The following is a 26,743-nucleotide window of genomic DNA, read 5'->3' on the forward strand; positions in this document are numbered from 1 at the left end:
TGGATTTCCCTTCACCATGTCCTTCAGGAACATCCTAGAAAGGGGCTACAGTGCTGCAGCTGTCCACTTCTTGGAAGTATCTGTGTATCATGAAAGACCATTTTTAAATTAGGCCTGAAACTTTTTATGTTTTGTCAGCTGATTATAGGGAAACCTTCATGAGGCCATAGGTGCTGGCTGGGAGAGTGGAGGTGGTGTAGCAAGAGTGAAGACTGTGGATGTTCATGGCACTTTTTCATGTCATTTATGCTTGCCTTCAGATCCTGATGAAGCCCAATCTTGAATATAACACCACTCCCATTCGATGACAGAATGTGGCTGTGCATGCCCAACCTTATAGCATGTAAGAGATACACCTGAAAATAGGAGCCAGAAAAGATAAAGAGATGGATAAAACATATCATGAGTCTGACAGGAAGAAAAGCAATTGTAGCAATAACATCAGAAAATGTAAAATTCAATGTCAAATACATTATATGGGACACAAATTTAGGTTTCCCAATTCAGTGATAGCAGCTCCCACTATAAGTTTTTGCCTAGTCAGAGAGCGACCCAGAACAATTCAAGGTTGATAGGGCTTTCTTCACAAATTTATTTCTCACAAATATGGAAAAAAAGCATTCCAGGGTGGATGAGCAGATCTGAAATGACAAATTCATTTCAACTTTCCTTTCTCCATAAGCTTATCGATTCCTTCCTCTGGAGTAATCAGGGTAGTTCTGGCATTTCAAGTTCTTTTTCTATGGGCAACCTTTTCGGTCCATGTTTCAGCCATCCAAGCAAATAAATGAGCTTATTCTGACTCCTTAAGCTGCAATATTCAATGAAGAATCTCTGCCTAGTGAGCCCATATCAATAAATTTGATCTGATCCAATCTTATGTTCTATCACCATTATCCCACATCCTTAGTGATCATTCCCACACATATTTCCCAGATTTGGCTGTATAAATTGGAAAAATCAGGTAGTCCTTTTGGAGTATAGTATACCTCTTCATGGGTCACACCTTTTGCCTTACCTTCCAGGGCCTGCTAGGACTTAAGTGTAGTTTAAGTTCAGAAGCAAAGAGGAATGGTGGGATTGTGTATTAGTTTGTTCTCACAATGCTATAAAGATACTACTTGAGACTGGGTGATTTATAAAAGTAAAGAGGTTTAAATGACTCATAGTTCTGCAGGAACCTTGTAATCATGGCAGAAGGTGAAAGGGAAGCAAGGCACGTCTTCACAAGGCAGCAGGAGACAGAGAGTGCAGGGAAACTGCCACTTTGAAGCCGTCAGATCTTGTGAGAACTCCTTCACTGTCACGAGAATAGCATCGGGGAAACCGCCTCCATGAACCAATCACCTCCCACCAGGTCCCTCCCTCAACACATGGGGTTACAATTCTAGGTGAAATGTGGGTGGGAACAGAGAGCCAAACCATTATCAGGCTGTGCCCTGAGGAGAATCAGCAGGGTCTTGAAAGATCGACTCTAGAAAGACCATTGTAGTTTCAAAACACACATGAAAGAAACAAATAATGATGGTAAAAAGGACAAATATAACCTACTATAGTCAATAGAATGCATACAGCAATGAAAATGGGTAAACCATTGCTACATGTATGAGCATGGATGAATTGCCCAAGCATAATATTAAGCAAAAAGGTGAGATGCACAAGAGCATATGCTTTTATGATCCTTTTTACAAAGTTTTAAATTGGCAAAATTAACGCATAGTAACAGAATTCAAGAGAGTGGGTTCCCTTTGGGGTGGGGAAGTTGCTGAGAAAGAGTGGTTAAAGGAGCCTTCTGGGTGCTGGTCTTTTATTTCTTAATCTCAATGGCAGCTACATAGTTACGATCACTTTGTAAAAATTTATTGGCTGGGCAATAAATTCACGCCTGTAATCCCAGCACTTTTGGAGGCCCAGGAGGGTGGATCATTTGAGGTAAGAAGTTTGAGACCAGCCAGGCCAACATAGTGTAACCCCATAAACATAAACATAGTGTAACCTACTAAAAATATAAAAAAAAAAAAATTAGCTGGATGCGGTGGCAGGCACCTGTAATCTCAGTTCCTTGAGAGACAGACAGGTGAATCGCTTGAACCTTGGAGGCAGAGGTTGCAGTGAGCTGAGATTGAGCCACTGTACTCCAGCCTGGGTAACAGAATGAGACTCTATTTCAAAAAAAAAATATATTGAGCTGTATGTTTACAGTTTGTACATTTGTATATATGCTGTATTAGTCCATTTTCTGTTGCTTACAACAAAATATGTGATACCGGGTAAGTTATAAGGAAATTTATTTCTTACAGTTATGGAAGCTGAGAATTCCAAGGTCACAGAGCCACATCCGGTGAGAGCATCCTTGCTGGTGGGAACTGTGTGTAGCATCCTGAGGCTGTATAGGGTGTCACATGGAGAAAGGGCTGAGCATGCTAGCTCAGGTCTTTCTTATAAAGCTATGGATTCCACTCTGGTGATAACCCATTGATTCATTAATCTATGAATGAATTAATCCATTCATGGGGGCAGATCCAATCACTTCTTAAAGCTTCCACCTCTCAAAACTACCGCATTAGGGATTAAGTTTCAACATGAGTTTTGAAGGGGGACATTCAAATCATAACATATGCTATACAACAAATTGCTTCTAGAAAAAGTGAGTGAGTATTGAGGAAGTGAAGGTAGTTAGCTGCTATAGACTGAATATATGTGTCCCTCCCAAAATTCATATGTGAAAGCATTACATTCATTTGTAATGTGGTGGTCTTTGGAGGTAGGGGGCTTTGGTGATTAAGTCATGTGGGCAAAGCCTTTACAAATAGGATTAGTGCCATTATTAAAAAATACTTCCTCATTCCTTCTGCCATGTGAGGACACGGTGAGGGGACAGCTGTCTTTGAATCAGGAAGCAGGCCTCCAACAGAAACACAGTCTGCGAACATACTGATCTTGGATTTCCCAGCCTCCAGGACTAGAAGAAATAAATGTCTACTGTTTAAGCCACCCAGTCTGTGATATTTCATTATAGCAGCTCAAATGGAGTAAGACAGTAGCTTTGTTCATATTAATGTTTCAAGTCATGTAGCAGCTACAGAAAGGAGAAAAAGATTAGTAAACAGAAGCACTGAAATGAAAGAAGGAAACCATTTCAGCATAGAAAAGACTACAGCCAATTTGTAGACAAAGGGGAAAGAGGAAGTCCAAGGCTGTCTGGAACCAGCTAGAAGAAAAGGAATCAGGAACACAGAGGAATTATCCCTGGAAAAGATGAGTAAAGGAATATAAAAAAGTTGAAGGTTTAGGAAATATTTGAAATACAGATTTTATATTAAAGAGCCTGGATCTGCTCTGTGTGTTATTGGACCAAACTAGGGTCTGCCTGCTCAGTGCAGCAAAGCCAAACACGGACATCTGGATTTGCAGCAGCAGAAAGTGAGGCATTTGTTTCAGGGCACCAGGCAAGGGGAATCGAATAGCTCATGGTTAAGACCCAAACTCCCTGATAGCTGACAGATAAGGGTTTATCAAGAAGAGGTTAGGGTTACCCAGGGGGGTGACCTCCTCCAGGACCCCCAGGAAGAAATTTAGAACAAAGAATGGTCAGAGTTCAGTCCCCAGTTTCTCCTTATGAAGTCTGCGTACCAGCTGATTCATTTGGTGGGTGACCGGGTTTCTGAAAAACAACTCAGGGACATATGTTAAGATGTCATTTTAAGTTTCTATAGAGAACCAAAACATCTCATGACTCTAACTTCCTTGGTTGTTGTTTTAAGCAACTATTACCTTCTTGATTATCAAGTTGCTCATTTGCTTCTCATGGTTACCTAGGTGCCTGATATTTTCCCTTGAAGGGACTTAAGATTTTCCTTTATTTCCATTCTTGGGCAGTGTTTTGGGGGTGCAGCAGGCCCCTAAGAGAGGTTTGTGCTCTATCTCACAACTAGAAGGCTAACGGTGTGGGTAGAGCTGTTTCTACCTGATTATTGGAGCAAAGCAAGTTCTTTGACGAAATGGAAAGTCTAGATGAGATAGTTTAAGTTATGGTGAGTGCTCCTTAATGATCGCATGCCTACTTTAAATAAAAACCTGCTTTGAAATATGTTTAAAATGACAAACTCATATTTTACATAAAAACTGGGAAGGGAACATTGAGTGGCTTCTGTTATAACCAGCTATATGAGAAAGGCCTGCACTATTGCCTTTCTGATACATGTTGTACCAATACAAACAATCAACAGACTTTATATGAAAAATTATCCAACAGACAAAGCTTGAAAAGTAAATGAACGCTCACAGTTTTGCACTTGTAAAAGCTGAGATGCTGAGGGGTTGCTATGCCCGTGGAAGGCAGAGTGTCTGGCCAGCTGAGAGCTTGGATGAGAGCTGCCCTAGGCCAGCACCAGCAGCTCAGCTGCCAGCCATGGCCCCACCATCCTCAGTGGGCTCCCCTGTGTTGTGCCCTGGTAGCCAGGTCTGATGGACTAATGGCACCCTGACAGCTGGCATGGCCATAGGCTCTGTGCTGCACACACTGGGTCATGCCATTGCTGGGGGTTTTGGTGGAAGATGTAAATGCTGAGCCCCCAAGGCCTGACATTGTTGACCTGAGCTCTTGGGAGCCCCCGGGATCCCTGCCCATGAACCAACAGCAGAGTGGTCTTTGCCACTATGAGATGAAGGTTTCTGGAGGGACCCAGAGTGACCTTGAGCTTTGTGAGGGTTTTGGTGAGGTGCAGAAGCAGAGCAGGTTTGCAAATGGAGCAGCCTAAGCAGGCAGTTTAAATCGAAGAAATGGGCCAGGCACAGTGGCTCATGCCCATGCCTGTAATCCCAACACTTTGGGAGGCTGAGGTGGATGGATCACTTGAGATCAGGAGTTTAAGACCAGTCTGGACAACATGAGGAAACCTCGTCTCTACTAAAAGTAGAAAAGTTAGCCAGGTGTGCTGGCACTTGTCTATAATCCCAGCTACTCAGGAGGCTGAGGCAGGAATAATCGCTTGAAACCAGGAGGCGGAGGTTGCAGTGAGCTGAGATCCTGCCACTGCACTCCAGCCTGGGTGACAGAGCAAGACTTTGTCTCTTAAATAAATAAATAGAATTGAATTGAAATGAAAAATTGGCTGTCATGACCAAGTTAATTTAGCACACAATTAAAATTGATAGTGAAATGATAAAGTGCAATGCCTCGAGGTAAGCCTCTCTTTCGCCATTAGTAGCTTTTCACAATAGCAGAAGGGTGTTTTTGCTGGGGAGGAGTCCATTGAGATGGTAAGGAGTTTGGGATGGGCTGAATGTTTGTATGGCATCCTTAGAGGGGTTTTTATGATGTTAATTGTTTGTGAATTAATGAGAATAAAGTGATCTTCCAAAAAATTAAACAAACGTATACATACCCTAATAAATATAGATTATTTAAAAGTGTACATAATTAACTAGAATAGAATTCCTATCCCCAGTGAATGATCAGATATTTTGCTATTTGTAGTAAAAACTAGAAACTCCTATGGAAATGAGATCATATAGGCAACTGTATTTTATTTGATGTTACTTTTCCTGCCCTTACAATTTTTGGTTTCTCTTTTGGCATTCTGGCATCTTCTTCTCTCTCTCTTTCTCTCTCTCTCCTTTTCCCTCTCTCTCTCCCTCCTCTCTCTCTCTCTTTTTTTGAGACAGAGTTTCACTCTGTTGCCCTGGCTGTAGTGCAGTGGCATGATCTCAGTTCAGCTCCCTACGACCTCTCCCTCCCAGGCTCAAGTGATTCTCCTGCCTTAGCCTCCAGAGTAGCTGGGACTACAGGCACATGCCACCATGAATGACTAATTTTTGTAATTTTAGTAGAAACAGGGTTTTGCCATGTTGCCCAGGCTGGTCTTGAACTCTTAACTTCAAATTATCCTCCCCCCTTGGCCTCCCAAAGTGCTGGGATTACTTACAGGTGTAAGCCACTGTGCCCCGCCTCTCTTCTGAAGTCTTGTTAATATGATTATTGATTGGCAGTGTGTTGCCGTCAACTAATATGGTTTAATGTACACCTTGTAAGAAAACAATTCAAAATCAGTGAGTTTAGATACTTGAGATCATACTGAAAATTTCTGTCAAATAATTTTAACTATTCATTGAGCTTTACTTACCAAGCTCTGCTCTGGACGGTATGAGGAATCAAAAATAGTTGCTCCTGACACTCTTCAGAATTGTACACATAAAGCAAGGGCTACAAGGTGCACATCTGCACATTTATTAATTCATTTTCTCATTCACATGTATATCAAATCACTCAGCAACTACTTAATTGGAAAAGTTGTCCTTGGTTGGAGAGCCAATGATGAATATGACACAGCTCCTGTCCTTGAGGAATTTACGGCTTAGGATAGGAAGCAATTGTAAATAACTGCCATCTACTTATTTCATTAATTAATTAATTAATTAATTATTTTGAGACAGGATTCCACTCTGCTGCCCAGGCTGGAGTACAGTGGCAGAATCATGGCTCACTGCAGCCTCAGTCTCCTGGGCTCAGGTTATTTCCTGCTTCAGCCTCCTAAGAAGCTGGGACTACAGGTGCATGCCACCACACCTGGCTAATTTTTAAATTATTTGTATAGGTTCTCCCTGTGTTGCTCAGACTGATCTCAAAATCCTGGGCTTAAGTGATCTCCAGCCCTGGCCTCTCAAAGTGCTCGGATTACAGGTGTGAACCACCATGCCTGGCCTAAATAACTGTAAAAAAAAGTGATACAGAATTGTGCTCCAAGTGTTAATCACGAGCTAAAGTAGTAGCAAGTGTGAAATTTCTAGTTTAACAATATGCTACCTTACTATTCCTTGACAAAGAGGGCCTTTATAAAGCAGAGGAGTCCTGCGAACAAAGAATGTTCTTAGAAACTGCCGATTAGAGTTTCAGCTCTGTATTTCCCACTAAATGATCTGGAAGAAACACACTTAACTGGCCACATCTCCAGGAAGGCAGAGGTTGCAGGGAGCCTAGGTCATACCACTGCACCCCAGCCTGAGTGACAGTCAGACTCCATCTCAAAACAAAACACCTGAATGAATTCTCATATGACATAGTTTCCTTTAACTTTACTTAATAATCTATATGTGATTCAAAATGATGCAAGTTAACATAAAAAGGCTCAAAATTTAGCTATAAAAACTTGTTTGAAATGCCTGAAATTACATGTTACCATGGAACCCAAGAGAGTACATATTAATTATTGCATTTTGATATGTTTTGACCACCATCCCTGGTTCAAACAAGGCATCATAATAAGACAGTTGTAGAAATTAATCCTTTGAATAGAGCTGCTTTAAAGAGAGAATGACAAAAAAGATTCTTCCCCTCCCAGAATGATTTTGAGACCGAGGGCAGAAACTAACAAGAGAATGTGTTCCCCTCTTCCCCGATCCAATCAGTGCACACTCTAAGAAATGAATAAAATCATAAAAGATTTACAGCGAACTGCATCAACGATCCAGCCAAGATTCCACAGAAATTAGGTGTAAAGAATCAAGGATTCCATTGAATTTTATATTTCCCTTTATGTTCACTCTGGAGATAAGAGTGATTTAGATTGTTATTAGAATTGTTGACATTTAATGATCATTTTCTAGAATAGCAACTTTTAGCAAAAAAAAAGGCACATTCTACAGCATAGCAGTTCTCAACCTTTTTGTCACCAGAGACTGGTTTTCCTGGAAGACAATTTTTCCAGGCCAGGGTGGGTGGTAAGGGATGGTTTTGGGATAATTCAAGTGCGCTACATTTATTGTGCACTTTATTTCTATTATTATTACTTTGTAGCATATAATGAAATAATTATGTATTTCACTGTAATGTAGAATCAGTGGAAAACATGAACTTGTTTTCCTGCAACTAGACAATCGCATCTGGGAGTGATAGGGTCAATGACGGATCATCAGGCATTAGATTCTCATAAAGATTGTGCTGACTAAATCTCTTGCACACACAGTTTGCAATAGGGTTGATGCACCTATGAGGCACTAATGCTGCTGCTGATCTGACAAAAGGTGGAGCTCAGGTGGTAATGTGAGTGATGGGGAGCAGCTGTAAATACAATTGAAGCTTTGCTGGGTTGCCCACCCTCACCTCCTGCTGTGTGGCCTGGTTCCTAATAGGCCACTGACCAGGACAGATCTGTGGCCCAGAGGCTGGGGACCCATGCTATAGCAGACAGTTAAAATAGAAATTTTTCTTCAGATATATCTATATATCTTTTTTATTGGCTCTGGGTCATATTCTTATTTATTTATTTATTTTAGAGAAAGAGTCTCACTGTTGTCTAGGCTGGAGTATAGTGGTGTGATCATGGCTCATTACAACCTTGAGCTCCCGGGCTCAAGGGATCCTTTTGCCTCAGCCTCCCGAGTAGCTATGACTACAGGCATGAGCCTCTAAGCCTGGTCTACATATTCTAATTGGTTAAAAAAAAACATGTTGCACTTAACTAGTTACTTTGAAATGACAGTTTACAATAATGGAATTTAATTCAGCCTACAGTTATTTTAGCAGACACTGAGATAATATATGACCTGGGGGATGTCCCTAAAACTAAACTTTCCTTCAGAGCAGTTTTCTATGGAAAAGACTAATTTTTAAAAATGAAACTTTTGGCTAAGCAACACAAAGATTTATGGGCCAACAAACATATGATAAAATGCTCATCATCACTGATCATTAGAGAAATGCAAATCAAATCCACATTTAGATACCATCTCATGCCAGTTAGAATGGCGATCATTAAAAAATTTGAAGACAACAGATGCTGGAGAGGATGTGGAGAAATAGGAGCACTTTCACACTGTTGGTGGGAGTGTAAATTAGTTCAACCATTATGGAAGACAGTGTGTTGATTCCTCAAGGATATAGAAATAGAAATACCATTTGACCCAGCAATCCCATTACTGGATATATACACAAAGAATTATAAGAATTATAAATTGCTCAATTATAAAGACACATGCACTCGTATGTTCATTGCACTGTTTACAATAGCAAAGACTTGGAACCAACCCAAATGCCCAACAATAATAGACTGGATAAAGAAAATGTGGCACATATATACTATGGAATACTATGCAGCCATAAAAAAGGATGAGCTCATGTCCTTTGCAGGGACATGTTTGAAGCTGGAAAACATCATTTTCAGCAAACTGACACAAGAACAGAAAAGCAAACACTGCATGTTCTCACTCATAAGTGGGTGTTGAACAATGAGAACACATGGACACAGGGAGGGTAACATCACCCACTGGGTCCTGTTGGGGGGTTGGTGAGCTAGGGGAGGGATAGCAGGGGTGGGGGGATTGGGGAAGGATAACATTAGGAGAAATACCTAATGTAGGTGACGGGGGGATGGATGCAGCAAACCACCATGGCATGTGTATACCTATGTAACAATCCTGCACGATCTGTACATGTGCCCCAGAACTTAAAGTATAATAATAAAAAAAAAGAAGGTTAAAGCTATTGACCAAAAGAATGTTTGGAGATTAACAAATGCATTTCAACTCTGAATCCAATTCTTGTTACTATTACAAAAGATGTGAACAACCACAAAAACAACTTATACCAAACTCCAGAAGCAGTGGCATTAGCCTCAAACAGGGAATCTGAACAACAAAATTCTTCTATAAAATACTTAACGTAATTTAACTTACTATATGAGTAGTAATTCTCTTGAGAATAAAGCTGTTGTCTTGGATGAATATCACAGGAGAGGTTGCTTATGAAACTGACACCTGGAATCCCTTCTACCGTAAAGCTACTCGTACACCTACCCATGTTGTTCCCTTTTATGTTGATGTTACTACCAGTTAAAACCATAATCCTACCTGAACAGGTAGGTATGGTTAATAACTAACTTCAAATAGGTAACTTCAAATTAGGTAACCAGATTAACAAACAGGCCACGTAATACCTCCCTCCTAGGAAGTAGAAGCTAAGACATATTAATTTTGAGGGAAGAGGTCAGAAAAGTAGAAGAACATTAAACAAGTTTGTGTAGAATTCTGCATTGAAAAATAATTCCTGATGTAAAGAAAGACTCCATAAACCGTCATTAAGATGCTCTTCAATTCTAACATTTTATAATAAAATGTCATTGTTTTAACCTCATTTTTTTTTAGGATCAACTTTGCATAAAAAGAAAGTCAATAAATACCAGTTACTGAAATTTCAAGTGTAAGAAAGCATGAAAAAAACAAAAACTCCCACCAAAATCCCTTAACAATATCTTAGTGTACCCGTTCTGGCCAAATGGTACCATGACTGTCGAGCACAGTAAGCTCCGCGCGCCCTCTAGTGCATCCCTCTGGAAATGCAGCTACTAGTCCTAAGCTTAGGTGTTCGTTCTGTCAAGAGAATTTCCAGAGCAGCTGTGCTTAAAATCTGTTCATTGTGCATAGCCATCTCACACTGAGGTGTTTTTCCAGGCTTCATATAAATTCATTAATTTACCTTATTTATTTCACATCTATTCTGAAAGGTGACTTACAAGAACTCATAAAATATGACAAAATTGGAAATATTAGACTGCATTGGATGAGAAAAGATAAGGGTGAGGCAAAGTGATCAAGAAATTAAATCAAAATAGATAAAATAAAAACTGACCATTCTCCAATCAATGATATATTTAGCAGTATATTAATCAGGTTGCACCAGGCTCTACTATGGTAAAGACAACTCCCAAGTCTCAGGCGTTTTTGACAATGCTTTAATTTCTCTTTCGTTACAGGTCTCAGGCTTCTCTTTGGTTTCCAAGCAGCCATTGTCACTCACACTGGCTTTATCTATTGTCAGACAGTCACTCCCACCGTCTCCTGTTGAGTTCATATTAATATGGTTTAGTTCTCCATGAGCACCAAAACCCAAGGATCTATAATGTGCTCCTACAACCTAGTCCCAAACCAACTTTTATCCTGGAATTAAAGGCAAAAAACAAAAACAAAAACAAAAACAAACTCTATTTAGTGTTGCAGACTTTGACCTACACCTGATGGCTTAAACAGCTGTACACACTGCACTTTGTTCAGGAAACTAGCTTAAAGTAGCTCATTTTCAACAAACTTATCCTGCATAGAGCGCACAATGTCAAGTGGCAGTACTGCGGAGTTATCATTGTCATCAGCTACACAGGCAGCCCAAAGTCCCCTTGTCTGAAATGTCCTGGTTCTCTTGAGAGAGGTCATTCCTAATGTTGTGGAGTACTTGTGAAGGATGATCTGCCATGCTAGTCATTGTGTTTTGATACACATTGATTGAGAAAATGTGTGATGACAAATACTACTGTAAATTCAGTCCGCCTTTGAGTGCATTTATATAAGTCTACTAGCAATCACATCCCTACCTACATATTTTTATGTATATTGGTACATACATATACAGCATTTGTTGTTCAGTCTGTAAAGTTTGGCCCATATATGAATTCGTAGACACCTTATAGTAGCTCCAAGACATCCAGAACTTATTACAAATAAGTTGAATATATCTGTTCTCTACTTTCTTAAACTCTGTAAACCTACTAACTGTTCTCACACTCCTACCCCTCCATCCCTACCCCACTGGAACTCCATGAGATTTTTGTAACTTTAAAGTCAAAACAAAATCGGAAGCAGATAGAACGTACCTTAAAACTTACATGGAAGGCAGACACTGTGGTGCACACCTGTAATCCCAGGTACTTGGGAGGCTGAGGTGGGAGGATCACTTGAGGCCAGGAGTTTGAGGCTGTGATAAGCTATGGTCGTAGCACTGCACTCTAGCCTGGCAACATAGTGAGATCCCATCTCTAAACAACAACAACATCAACAACAACAACAAAATAGTACATGTATATGGCTGAAATGCTTAGAGGTGAAATGTACTGATGTCTTTTTCAAAAAATGAAATGGATAAAAAAGTGGACAGATGAAAACATAATAAAACAATCTGGCAAAAATGTCAACAGTTGTAGAATCTTGGTTGGTTGGATACATGTGTGTGTATTAGTATGTTCTTATGCTGCTAATAAAGACATACCCAAAACGGGGTAACTCTAAAGAAAAGAGCTTTAATGGACTCACAGTTCCACATGGCTGGGGAGGCCTCACAGTCATGGTGGAAAGCAAGGAGGAGCAAAGCCACATCTTACATTGCGGCAGGCAACAGAGGGCTTGTGCAGGAAAACTACCATTTAAAGCCATCAGACCTTGTGAGACTTACAGACTACCATGAGAAGGGTAGGGTGGAAACTGCCCCATGACTCAATTATCTCCACCTGGCCACAGCCTTGACATGTGGGGATTATTGCAATTTGAGGTGGGGTTTGGGTGGAGACAGCCAAACCATATCAGTGCATTTATGATAAAATTCTTTCAATTTTTCTACTGATTTGAACATTCACATAAAAAAAGTTGGGAGAAATACATGCATGATTCTTATAATTATTTCATATAGAGAGACTATACATATAATATTTGGATACAATTATTATATAAATTTATAAGATAAAATTCTAGTTAATTTTTAATGTTAAAATCAGCTCCTTTCAGACTAGGGAAATACTCTTCTCATGTCTCTTGGCCTCTTTCCCTCTCCTGACCCTGATCCCTGGTTGGAAAAACTCACAGAACATCCACCATAGGCTAGGACCTCAAGAATGGGAGGGAGGAGAAGATTTGACTCTGAGCTGGTCTCTGGGCAGAGTGGTGCTATAGGGCAGGCCCCAAAGGAGGTAGCCAGAAATCCATATTACAGTTTTAACGGGAGAATGACATCTGGGTCTGTCGTGGGTTGCTGCTGGCATTCCACAAGGTGCTGGACTTAATAAGGCAGCAAGAGCAAGTCCAGATCTTAAAAATTATGGAGATTGGGGCTGGGGGCATTGGCTCACGCCTATAATCCCAGCACTTTGGGAGGCTAAGGTGGGCTGATCGTAAGGTCAGGAGTTCTAGACCAGCCTAACTAACATGGTGAAACCCTGTCTCTACTAAAAATACAAAAATTAGCTGGGCTTGGTGGTGCACACCTGTACTCAGGAGGTGGTGCACACCTGTAATCCCAGCTACTCAGGAGGCTGAGGCAGGAGCACTGCTTGAACCTGAGAGGCAGAGGTTGCAGTGAGCTAAGATCACACCACTGCACTCCAGCCTGGGGGACAGAGCCAGACTCCATCTCAAAAAAACAACAAACAAACAAACAACAACAACAACAACAACAAAAATAGGGAGATTGGAACCTTCAATGCCCTGTTAAACTTGCTTTCATTGGCTGAAAGACTGGGAAGGGCTGAACCCCTAGATTGAAGACTCTTGGTACCTGGAGCTGAGCAGCATAAAACAGAGTATTCTGGCACTCCAGGCAGGAAACACTTCAGGGGCCACCTGAGGCCCTCTGTCGACACGGGTTTTGGGCTCCTAAGGAAGCCACCTTGGAGATAGGGCCTCCTTAGTTCATTAGCATCTCTCAGAACACTCTTTTGGAGTTTGTTTCACTTTTTATTATAAAAGGAATTAGGCTTTTCTTTAAACATTTTCTTAAATATTTAATGGACTTTTTGGAGCGCCAAATTTCCATTGAGACCTGATATTAGGAGGAAGATGTTTAGAGATTATTATCTTAAACTCCACTTTGATGTAGTGCTGTGCAAGATCAAGACCTGAGAATTTTATTGCCCTTTTGCAAATGGAAGGGGTGCTGTCAATAAGGACACGTGCCAAATATATTATCCTGTGACGGTTTAATATGAATGAGTTCCTGTGCATACTGTCATTAGGCAAGGACTTGAGTGTGGACTTAATTTTTCTGCTTCCCTTCTCTCTCAACTAACCATATACTCATAAAAATCAAATAAATGTGATCCACATTCATGTTGTTCACTTATGATCAATGACAATTTATCAAGGAAATTCTGAATATAAAGGTGAATAAAACAGAGAACCTAGTTTTCCCCAAATGATCACTCTTGTGAATGGTTATCTATCTTTAGCTGATGTTTGTTTTCACAAATCCTCAGCATATAATCCCATCCATGGATCTGCTAGAGCCAAGGTACACTGGGAATGATAGTCACATGCATGAAAGATTTTCTAGCATATAAAGAAGAGTGACTTTATGGTCCTCTTTACCTGTATTCTATGCTCTGATGTTAGAACACACCTAGAAATTTCCTATCTTTGAGGTTATCAGACACTTGTATTTTTGTCTCAGCATTTAGCCATCCACAAACACAATTTGTTACCACATGTACCATTTGCTCATAAAGATCAGCACTGAATTTTGTAGTAATATATTGTTGACAGGACAAGTCACTTTATTATTTAGAATGTCAGGGATTTTCAGTGGAGTCATTTTATGATATGATGAGGCACTCCAGTAATATGATATATTTTATGGAATAATTTAATAATAATGATTTAGAAACTGAATCACTCATCCCTGAAATGAAGAGGAAAACTTCACTGGTTTTTTTGTTTGTTTGTTTTGTTTTTGAGGTGTAGTTTTCTTTTGTTGCCCAGGCTGGAGTATAATGGCACTATGTGGGTTCACTGCAACCTCCACTTCCTGGGTTCAAGCGATTCTTCTGCCTCAGCCTCCCAAGTAGCTAGGATTACAGGCGTAAGCCACCCTGCCTGGCTAATTTTGTATTTTTAATAGAGATGGAGTTTCACCATGTTGGCCAGGCTGGTCTAGAACTCCTGACCTCAAGTAAGCTACCTGCCTTCCACCAAAGTGCTTGGATTAAAGCTGTGAACCACCAAGCCTGGCCAGAAAAGTTCACATTTTAAAAACTAAGTTGCCTTCAAAATTCTGAAAATGATATTTCTACATGTAGAGCCTAAATCCCCTTAAAGATGATTAAAGCACTGGAATGAGAAGTTGAGTTGGAAATGTCTCCTTTTGGATCTAGTTGTTTTAGCTTGTGCATAATCAAAGTAATAATAGTGCATGACATTTATGGGCCACTTTTGATGTTCCAGTCATTATTCTAAATATTATGTCGTTTATTCTTCCAATAGCCCTTTAGGTACAGCCTACCCATTTTAGATGAGGAAACCAAAACCTAGAGAAGTTAAACACTTGCCAAAGGTTATACAGTTAGTGAGTAGGGACTGAATCTAGGCATTGATACCATGGGCCTTCTCTTCCACTATATGAATGTCTGTCAGTCATCAGAGAGTCTACTGTCCTATAACAAACAAATATTTTTTTCTGGGCATTGCATTATAGTAGGTATATTAATTTCTTATGGCTTCTGTAACAAATTACCAAACTGAGTGGCTTAAAATAATAAGTATTTATTTTGCCAGAGTTCTGGAGTCAGAAATAAAGATGTTGGCAGACCATGCCCCCTTTAAAGGCTCTAGGGAAGAACACTTGCTTGTTTCTTCCTAGGTTCTGGTGGCTCCAAGGATTGTTTTGCTTCATTATTTCAGTCTTCATCTTTGTCTTTTCTGTTTGTTTCTTCTCTTCTGTCACTTAAAAGAGCACTTGTCATTGGATTTAGGGCCATCCCTGATAATGCAGGGTGATTTTCTATCAAGATCCTTAATTTAGCTGCATCTGCAGAAAACCTTTTTCTATATGTGGTTACATTCGCAGGCTCTGGAGTTAGGGCATGGACATACTTTTTTGGGAACCTTCATTCAATCTACTGTAGTTATGAATAATAATCATCATAGGCAGCATTTACTAATTATTTATTGCGTGTTAGTTTCTCTGCTAAACTCTGCATAAATCTTCTCATTTAATCCTCACAATGGCCCTATAAAATCAGGACTATTCTTATTCTTAAGCCCATTTTACAGATGAAAAAGCTGAGGATTTAAAAAGCTATTTAGTTTTGATGGCTTTAGATGAGTCTTTTGAAATTTCCTTAAAATAATATTACCTGCATTTAAAATGTTACAAAATGCTTTCTAATAAAAAAAAAGTTACCATATCTAAATGGTTTTATGGAAGTTTTAAGTTTTAAGGCTTTCAAGGAACAATAATTCTGTTATTCAAATTATTGTAATTCATATAAAAGTATTAAAAGATTACCAGATTATTCCAAATATTACCAAATATCAAATATTGCAAATGTTTCGCCTCAATAGTTCAAGCACAGAAAAAAAAATAGGCCAAGCTTACTCATAATGTATATACAAAAATGTCAAGCAAAATATAAGCAAATTAAACATAGTAATGCATTAAAACAATAAAACATAATGACTAGAAGGATCTTTACTAGGAAAATTAGAATGGTTTAATATCAGAAAATCTACTAATTTATTTTACTATGTTAATAAAAACACAAATTTTATCAATATGTGCTAAAAATCATCCTGTGGTATTTAGAAGCCAAGAATAAAATAGAGTAATGGTAGTTCCTGAACATTATAATAAGTATAACATTTCTTAGAAGCCAATTGCAAGAATTATGTTAAAATTTATAAAATAGCCTGGGTCAATTGGCTCATGCCTGTAATCCCAGCACTTTGGGAGGCCAAGATGGGGGTATCACAGGAATTTGAGACCAGCCTGGCCAACATGGCAAAACCCCGTCTCTACCGAAAATACAAAAATTAGCCCGGCTTGGTAGCAGGTGCCTGTAATCCCAGCTACTTGGGAGGCTGAGGAAGGAAAATTGCTTGAACCTGGGAGGCAGAGTTTGCAGTGAGCCGAGATCATGCCATTGCACTCCAGCCTGGGCAATAAGAGCAAAACTCCATTTCAAAAAAAAAAAAAAAATTGTGAAATACGTAGCAATCCTGCTACTGAGTGTATATACAAAGGAAATGAAATCAGTATGTTGAAGAGATATTTGCACTCCTATTTTTATTGCAGCTGTATTCACAATAACCAAGATATATAATCAACCTAAATGTCCAACTAATAAACAGATAAAGAAAATGTGACATATATACACAATGGAATACTATTGAAGCATTAAAAAGGAACGAAATTCTGTCATTTGTGGCAACATGGATTAACTTGGAGGACATGATGTTAAGTGAAATAAGCCAGGCACAGAAAGACAAATACCTCGTGATCTCACTCATATGTGGTATCTATAAAGTGGTTCTCATAGAAGTATGAAGTAGAATAGTGGTTACCAGAGGATGAGGAAGGGAAGGGGAAGAGGAAGATGTTGAGAGATTGATCAGTGGTTACAAAGCTATGGTTTGATAGAAGGAATAAGTCCTGGTGGTCTATTGCCTGCAAGGTGAATAGCGTTAATAATAATATATCGTATACTTTAAAATAGCTGGAAGAGAGGTTTTTGAATGTTTTCATCACAAAAAATGATAAACGTTTAAGGTGATAGATATGCTAATTATCCTTATTTCATTTTACAATCAAATTAAATATACTATACATGTTACTCCCATAATGTATAATTATTATGTGTCATTCATAAAAAAATGAAAAATATATTAAAGGAAATGCCATGAGAAATTATTCAGCTTTGTCAGAGAAAAGCTGGTAGCTTGGCTGAGTCCAAGCCTAAAAGCCTCAAAACCAGGGAAGCCAACAGTGCAGTCCTGAGTCTGAGGCTAAAGGGCCAAGAGCCCCCAGGAGGTCACTGGTGCAAGTCCCAGAGTCTAAAGGACAAAGAACCTAAAGTCTCAGGTCCAAGGACAGGAGGAGAGAAAGCAAAGAGCCCAGCTAGAGAAGAGAGAGAGTGAGAAGACTCAGCAAGCTGTTTATCCCTTTCTTTGGCTTGTTTTGTTCTTGCAGTGCTGGCAGTCAATTGGATGGTGCCCACCCACCTTGAGAGTGACTCTTCTTTTCCCAGTCCAGTTACTCAAATGTCATTCTCCTCTGGAAACACCCTCAGACACTCATCAACCATCTAGGCATTCTTCAATCCAATCAAATTGACACCTAATATTAACCATGACATTAGATAATAGAATAGGTGAGCAAAGGAAGAGCAAAAGTGTAAAACAAATTGGGGGAAACTGTATATAGACAAACCATTTTAGTCATCAATTTCAAATGCTGCTACCATGATTTTTGCCATTTATGCTTCCAACATTTTATATAGTACAAAACAAAGTAAAACAAGACAAAACAATACATGTAAAGTAAATAAAAACTAATAGTGTTATTATTTCAACTCAGGATTACAAAATACTTTGTTAATATATATATATATATATATACACACATACATACATATATATATATACATATATACATATATATATACTTCAGGGTCTCACTTGTCACCCAGACTGGAGTGCACACGATCTCAACTCCCTGAAGCCTTGACCTCCTGGGCTCAGGTGATCCTCCCACCTCAGCCTCCCATGTAGCTGGGACTACAGGTGCATGCCAGCACACCCAGCTGATTTTCTTTTTGTTTTGTAGAGACAGGGTTTCACCATGTTGCCCAGGCTGGTCTTGAACTAACTTTTGGGCTCAAGCAATCTGCCAGGCTGGTCTTGAATTCCTGGGCTCAAGTGATGCCCTGCCTTGGCCTTCCAAAGTGCTGAGATTACAGGTGTGAGCCACTGCACCTGGCCTAAAAATATATATCATTTGGTCAGCAAAGGTTCAACCTAGAATAAGGGCCCAACAGAAAATGGAAATCATTTTATTTGGAAAAGAGAAGGATAAATTTAAACACAGGTGAATTTAGTTATGTGTAAAATTAAAATATTAATGATAATTTCTTATTCATTTTAGTGTAAGTTGCCTCAAATCCTCTGTGAAATAAAACAGATATATAGCATTCAATCAATCCATCACCCACTCAAGATAAAACACAAGGTAAAATTTCAACTGTGTCATTTATGGTTCTATTTCTAAAATCTTGTTCATTTTTTTAATTTTCTCAGTACTGTTGCAATATTTCTAAATGTTTACCAAAACTTTAGATTTTCACAGCTGAATTCATCCTCACCTCTGCCCACTAATTTACTCATTTGTTTATTTCCCACTCCCTATCAATGGCACCATCATTTTCTGCATTACAAAAGCTTAATATTTTGAGTCATCGTTGACTCATTCTTCTTATCTTTTGATTTTAGTCACCATGAAATCCCATATAATTGCTTTGCAAGATACCTCTGGGTTGCATCCATTTGCGTAAAATTGTATAACCTCACCTCCTTGTCCTCGTGTAGCCTAAATACTCCTTGTGTACCTGGATCTCTGTGCCATGTCAGTTCAGAGAAATAAAAAGAAAATCGATTACAACTCAAGACTTTGCTCAGTCTCTCAAGAACTTTGCAGTCTAAGTGGTTAACAGCCAAGGTCTGAAGCCAGATTGCCTTAGTTAAAAACGGACTCTGGCAATTCCTAGTAGTGACTCAGTTACTTCATCTGTAAAATGGCAATAATAATAGTATTCTAAACATCATAGGATTATTGTGACAAAATGACTTAACACACAATTATTTATAACAATGCCTAGTATATGAAAAGCTGTTATTATTAGTTTTCTTGTTGTTAAAAACCCTTATTAGTCTTGGTTACTATCAAAGGGGATAGCAGGTGTTTTCCCTAATTTATTTCTCTACTATCAAAGGGGATAGCAGGTATTTTCCCTAATTTATTTCTCATCTCCACTCTCTCCTGCCCACCCAAATTCTCCTCCAGGAGGCAGCCCACACTGCTTCCCATGTCTCTGGCAATTTTTTCAACTTGGTAGACATTTTTCTTGTCTTTTTCCAAGGCAAAATTCGCTAGCCCATCTCTGATTCTTTTAGATTTTTTTAAACTTTCTATCAAAAGGAAGATGGTGAAAGCAGTCTGCCAGGCACAGGCGATAAAGGATGCTTCCATTACAGAGAATTTCAAAAACAATAATCAAATTGATAAAAAGTCCGTTTGACTCTAATCTTTACCATATACTGGCAATTATTGAAAATAAACGCAGAAGTCAAGGCACAGTGGCATGTATCTATAGGGCCCAGCTGCTCAGGAAGCTGAGGCAGCAAGAAGATTGCATCTAGGAGTTCGAATCCATTCTGGGCAACATAGTAAAACCTGGTCTCTGAAAAAAAAAAAAAAGGAAAAAGCAATAAGTGATAAACTGCTCTTTCCTTCTTCCTTCCAAATACTTTATTGATCTAATTTCTATAGTTGCTGTTGAGTTTTAACAGAATATACATTTTCATTACTGTTAACAGCATAACAACAATAAAAATGAAATAATATAAAGCTTATACGTGTAAATATGTATATACGTGTACATTTTTATACATGTATACATATATATATTTACATGTATATAGGTATAAGCTTCGTATTATTTCACTTTTATTACTTATCCCCTAGTCAACATTGGATTCTACTTGTAAATTAATTTGGATAGCTCCCAGTTAACACAGTTGTCCCTAACACATGTGAACTAAAATTCCCATATTGTTTTGATAATAAGTTTATGAGTGGTTAGAGCCATTCCAGCAGGTTCAACCACAATCTCTCTCCAACTCCTGTGGTATTGCATATTCTTGCTCTTAGACACTAGTTTTAAAATAAACAGTGGCATCACAGTGACTATAAAGACAAAGAAACTGAAATTAAATTTCTTCAATTTTGGCCTGCTGTGTGACTAATCAGAGTTTTACTTTGAGTTTAAAGTCTAAAATAGCAAAACAAAGAATGTAAAATTGCAATGTATAATTTATTGAATTCAAATAGCCTGAAAACTTCTTTTTAAACTGTTAATTGTTTCAAATCTAAAGAATGCATCAAGGAAATCATGCATGATAACTGCATGATTATTACAAAAATAATTATTTCATACACACCAGGGGCTTTTAAAAATGATTTGTCTCTGTGTATCAAATATTCTTATAGTAGCTTTCTTTCAGTATCCCTGGTCTGCATGACACAAGACACAAAGCCTGATTGTTCTGACCTGGCATCCTTCTCAGAAAAGGGCTTGTGAAGGCTGGGAAAACTCATACGCATTAGTAACTCTTGTATAGTTCACAGATTACTGAATTGGCCTTCTAGATAACCTTACTGCACAAGGTTGTGACTCTCTATGTTAAACTTTACTTTCAATCTCTAACTCCTTTGCTCAATCTTACATCAGTACAACAAATCTAAACTTCTCTGTCGCTTTCTCAAAGTCTCCCATAGTCACTGTGTCCCCATCTCACCATTCACGTGTACCTCTTTCTATCTCCATTTCACTGAAAAGGTAAAAATTACAATTTGCTATCTATGCAGACTCATGGTTTGAACAACAATGATAGTAATTATACTGAATCAATTACTGAACATTGTGATGGTTTGCTATTATCCATCATTGATAGTGGTTCACAAGAAGAATGTAAGCTTCTATTGGATAAGGAGGGGATTATAGAAATGTTATGTATTCATCACAATGCTTAATCTGGGACCAAGGACAGGTTACTCGTTGAAGTTACTCTTTCAGTCCCTCATATGGTTTGGCTGTGTCCCAACCCAAATCTCATCTTGAATTATAGCTCCCATAATTTCCCATGTGTTGTGGGAGGGACCTGGTGGAAGGTAATTGAATCATGGGGTTGAGTCTTTCCCATGATGTTCTCATGATAGTGAATACATCTCACAAGATCTGATGATTTTATAAAGGGGAGTTCCCTTATACAGGCTCCCTTGGCTGCCACCATGTAAGACATGCTTTGGCTCCTCCTTCACCTTCACCACGATTGTGAGGCCTCCCCAGCCATGTAGAACTAACTGTGAGTTGAGTCCATTAAACCTCTTTCCTTTATCAACTATGCAATCTCAGGTATGTCTTTACTAGAAGCATGAGAAAAGACTAATACAGTCCCTAAAGTGCTGTGAAATGCCGTCTCAACTTGCCCTGTCCTATACACTTTCAGTTGAGGGAGTGCTTTAGTCGGTGAGCTAAAACTCTATAATATGCCCACACTGTGTTCCGATTGTTATATTATTCTGCTGCCGAAACAATGTGATTTCACCCTTAAAGAAAAGAAGTGTGTTAAAGGAGAATGTTCCCTGTGTCATGTTCACATCAATTATAATTTCTGACTCTTCCTCAGTTGTTCAGCACATTCTCCTTTCCTCTGGTTTGGATCATGTGTTTCTTGTTTAGCTGTTGTTTTTCTTGCATCCTACTTTCTTTTCCATTTTTCAAATCTTCTTCTTATATGCGTATACCATATTACCATATCATCATGATCCGTTCACTTTATCAAGATATCTACTGCAGTAAATCTACTTCCTCCTTGGAAACATTCCTCCTGCAGCTCTCAAACTTTCTGTTTCCATGGAAGAAGTTACTCTCTAGAACTCTAACGGCCATTTTTTTTTTTTTTTTTTTTGAGATGGAGTCTTGCTCTGTTGCCCAGGCTGAAATATAATGGGGCAATCTTGGCTCACTGCAACCTTGGCCTCCTGGGTAATTCTCGTCCCTTAGCCTCCCAAGTAGCTGGGATTACAGGCATGCATCACCATGCCTGGCTAATTTTTATACTTTTAGTAGAGACACGGTTTCACCATGTTGCCCAGGCTGGTCTCAAACTCCTGACTTCAAGTGACCTGCCTGCCTCAGCCTCCCAAAGTGCTGGGATTTTTGGCTTGAGCCACTGTGCCTGGCAGCCATCATTTTATAAGTATGTTTTTTAGTTTTAAAAATCACTGAAATCATTTTGTTAAAGTAATGTTTAATATGAGACTTAAAAATAGCATAAATATTTATAATGATAATTTAAAAATTTAGTGTCCTGCACCATTTTTCCCCAACCTCATTATTAGACTCTTCTAAAGCAATTATTTAATTATTTTCACTATCTCTTTTGAAATTTGCCTCCCAAAGTGCTGGGATTACAGGTATCAACCACCATGCCCAGCCTCAGCAATGTTTAGTAGTTTTGAGAGTACAAGATTTTTTTTTTTCTCTTTAGTTAAGTTTATTCCTAGTATTTCATTCTTTCTAATGCTATTGTAAATTGAATTATTTTCTTTTCAAAGTTTTTCACTGTTGGTGTATAGAAACACAATCAATTTTTGCAAGTAGGATTTGTATACTTTACTGAGATTATTTATTAGTTCAAGCAGTTGCTTTTTTGGTGGAATTTTTGGGTTTCCTACATGTGACATCATGTCATCTGTGAACAAAAATAATTTTACTTCCTTATTTTCAATTTTTATGATTTCTATCTCTTTTTCTTGTCTAATTGCTCTGGCTAGGACTTCCAGTACCATATTAAATAGAAGTGGCAAAGTAGACATCCTTGTTTTTCACCTGATCCTAAAGGAAAAGAATGATGTTAGATGTGGGCTTTTCATATCTGGCCTTTATTATGTTGTGGGAGTTTTCTTTTACACCTAATTTGTTTAATTTTCTTTTTTAAATCATAAAGGAGTGTTGAATTTCATCAAATGCTTTTCTGTGTCTATCAAAATAACCATATGATTTTTATCCTTCCTCTTTTTAACATGCTGTATGATACTGATTGCTTTTCATATGTTTAACTTGTATTTCAGGAATAAATCCCATTTGGTCATGGTGTATAATCCTTTTAATATGCTATTGATTTTGGCTTTGTAGTATTTTGTTGAGGATTTCTGTATCAATATTTATAAAGAATATTGGTCTGTAGTTTTCTTGTTTCTCTGGCTTTGGTATCAGGGTAGTGCTGGTTTCATAGAATACAATTGGAAATGTTTCCTCCTTTTTCCTTTTTTTTTTTTGGGAAGTGATTAAAGAGGATTGTTGTTAATTCTTTAAATTTTCCATAGAATTCACCAGTGAAGCCATCTGGTCCTGGGCTTTTCTTTGTTGGGAGGTTTTTGATTGCTGATTCAATCTCCTAGCTAATTATATGTCTGCTCAGATTTTCTGTTTGTTTATGATTCAGCCTTGGTTGGTTGTGTGTTTCTAGGAATAGCCATTTCATTTAGGTTATCCCTGTGCAACAATTTTAAACCTTACAGTATTAAAACACAAAATAAATTTACAATGGAATAGCATTTTTTTAAAATAGAAGAGTAAAGTTAAGATGTTTGGTAACAACCATTCTGGCAAGGAACTAAGAAAATGGGAAATATTTTGCACAATTGGTATGGTGTTAGTACAACAACTGAGAGTATTTTGTCTATGGAACATGAAATGCTCACAGTCACAGAGTCATTCATTAGAACTAACACATACTCTACAAAATATATTAAGAGAAGTGTGCATTGTTACATGTACAAGAATGAAAGTTGCAACATGGTATGTACAAGATAAAAATTAGAAAACATCTAAAATGCCATTGTCAAGAAAAAAGTTGCAATTCTGCATGGCTTTAAAAATGCTTATGTTACCGTTCTCGTTTATTTTTAATTTAATAAGAGGATGCTTTGAATTTATAGATCCTATTTGTTGTACAATCTCTCCTCCAACTGATATCTTTATAATATTTCTTCCTTATATTTATTAGTTTATCAATTCATTTATTCCTATTCCCTTCTACAAGCATTTATTGAGCATCTTCTAGAGGCCAAGTACTGTGTATACTAGGTATAGAATAGTGAATGAAACAAAGCCCTACTCGCAGGGAGATAAGCCATAGATAGCATTTATCTCTTCAATTGTCTTCCTTAAGATCTTGAAATGCGATTTTATCATTTCTTTTGTTTATTTGCTTCTTCTTTTCCTTATTTCACTTTCTTTTCTTCACACTGGTTTGAAAGAGCTATTTTCTTTGAGCGATTACCCTTGGAATTTTAACCTTCGTATTTACCAAAGGCTGATTTATTCAGTATCTCTTCTCATATAACATAAGTGCTCTTGGAATGCTATAACTTCAGTTCTATTCCTCCCAGTGAACATTCATGGTTGTTCTGTATCTTATTTCCATCTTGTTTTAATTATTCATAACACCACATATTAGATTTTTATTGTTGTTTTATCATTCCAGTATTTGTTTAGATTTGTCTACATATATACCTTTTCAATTTCCTCTCAAAATATAATCTATTCAAATTATTTGGGGTATATGTAGTTCAGAAAGTCTGTATCTATTTATCTTAAAATATTTTTATTTTGACTTTGTTGTTAAAAAGATATTTTTATGGAGAATATAATTTTTGATTAATTATTTTCTGTTTGGTTTGGTTTAGTGTGGTAAGTAGTTTGAGAATAATTTTTATTTGCTGAATTCTGCCATCCAGTGTTGCTTTGGAGAAGTCAGCTGTCAATCTAATTTTTGTATTACTTTGAAGTTGATATTTTTACTCCGTGATTCCTTTATGATCATTCACTCTCTTTGGTGTTTAGCAGTTCCATTATAATGATTCTTCCCAAATATATATGTTGATATTTTTCCTCAGTTCTGAAGCATTTATGCAGACAAGAATATTATTCATTTGAATCTATATCTTTGCACTACAAAACTGTTACATTCTTTCTCTTCATTTTCACTTTTGTCTCTTTCCTATTCCTTTTGAACAAACTGTCAAAGTTTGTCCTGTATTACTGTTGAAAATTCCTGTTTAAATGTTCTGTTTTAAAATTTAAATGTGATCAGGTACAGTGGGTCATGCCTGTCATGCCAGCACTTTAGAAGATGGAGGTAGGGAAGTTTTCTGAGCCCAGGAGGTTGAGGCTGAAGTGAGCCGAGATTGCACCACTGCACTCCAGCCTGGATGACAGAGTGAGACCCTGCCTCATAACAACAACAGCAACAACAGCAACAATAATAGTAATAAAATTTAAATGTAAAATTTTGTTCCCTAACTCTGGTATTTTTATTTTTCTTTCATTTATTTTTATTTTAATGTTTATTTATTTATTTTTGAGATGGAATCCCGCACTGTAGCCCAGGCTGGAGTGCGGTGGTGCGATCTCGGCTTACTGCAACCTCCGCCTCTCAGGTTCAAGCGATTCTGGTGCCTCAGCCTCCTGAGTAGCTGGGATTACAGGTTAGTGCCACCATGCCTGGCTGCTTTTTTTGTATTTTTAGTAGAGACAGGGTTTTGTCATGTCGGCCATGGCTGGTCTCAAACTCCTGACCTCAGGTGATCTGCCCACCTTGGCCTTCCAAAGTGCTGGGATTACCGGTGTGAGGCACCACACCTGGCCTCATTTATTTTTTAAACTTCAGACTGATCTTTTTTTTAATCTCCACTTTGGTCTTAGCCACTCTGTCTTCCAGTTTCTTCTTCACATTTCATCTTAAAATTTTTTGAGGAGAGCAAGATCTAATTTCTAAAGTTTTCTGTAGAACTTTAAAGAGAAACACTTTTTCTCTGAGTCTTCTTCATAATCATAATTTATGATGTGGATTAGCTGAGAATTTCCCAAAAGGGGATAACAGAAAGGAGGGGAGTGTTCTAAACATGTCTTTTTGTATATATGAGTGTTGACTGGTTCATGTTTTTAGCTGGACATCTGATATACAAGCTTGGGGGATTAGTAAACTACCTTCAACACTTGTTAAAGTTCTCCAAGGAGATTCTGCTTTGCCCATGATACTTTAACACGACAAGAGTAAGATACAGCCTATATTTTTTTTCTTGGCTTAGGTATGGGCTCTGAAAGCCTTTCCCCATAAGTGGTCCCACTGCCAGGGTTCCTGCTGTCTTTGTGCTCATCAGCAATGTTTCTTTGTTGGTTACCATGTGTCTCAGAACATACTATGCTTTCCACTAAGAAGTTAATAAAAGGAATTGAAGGGGTTATAGTGAAGCAGAAAGGTGCAGCTCAGAAAAAACACCCAGTTAAAAACAATCCCTGTGTAGTGGAGGGTTGCTATGCCAACTGTACATCCTTCTATCCCTATGTTGCAGCTAACAGGGAGTTAATTTAAG

General features: G+C 38.1%; 1 long non-coding RNA gene across 1 annotated transcript; it reads left to right on the top strand.

Moving 5' to 3' along the window:
• Window positions 1–1,252: 1,252 nt before the first annotated feature.
• LOC119472267 lies at window positions 1,253–26,743 on the top strand. Its single transcript, XR_005201393.1, has 3 exons — window positions 1,253–1,357; window positions 21,293–21,306; window positions 26,734–26,743. It is a non-coding gene; the product is annotated as an uncharacterized LOC119472267 (long non-coding RNA).

The sequence above is a fragment of the Cebus imitator genome, unplaced genomic scaffold (assembly GCF_001604975.1).
Source record: "Cebus imitator isolate Cc_AM_T3 unplaced genomic scaffold, Cebus_imitator-1.0 Scaffold92, whole genome shotgun sequence".
Taxonomy (NCBI): Eukaryota; Metazoa; Chordata; class Mammalia; order Primates; family Cebidae; genus Cebus; species Cebus imitator.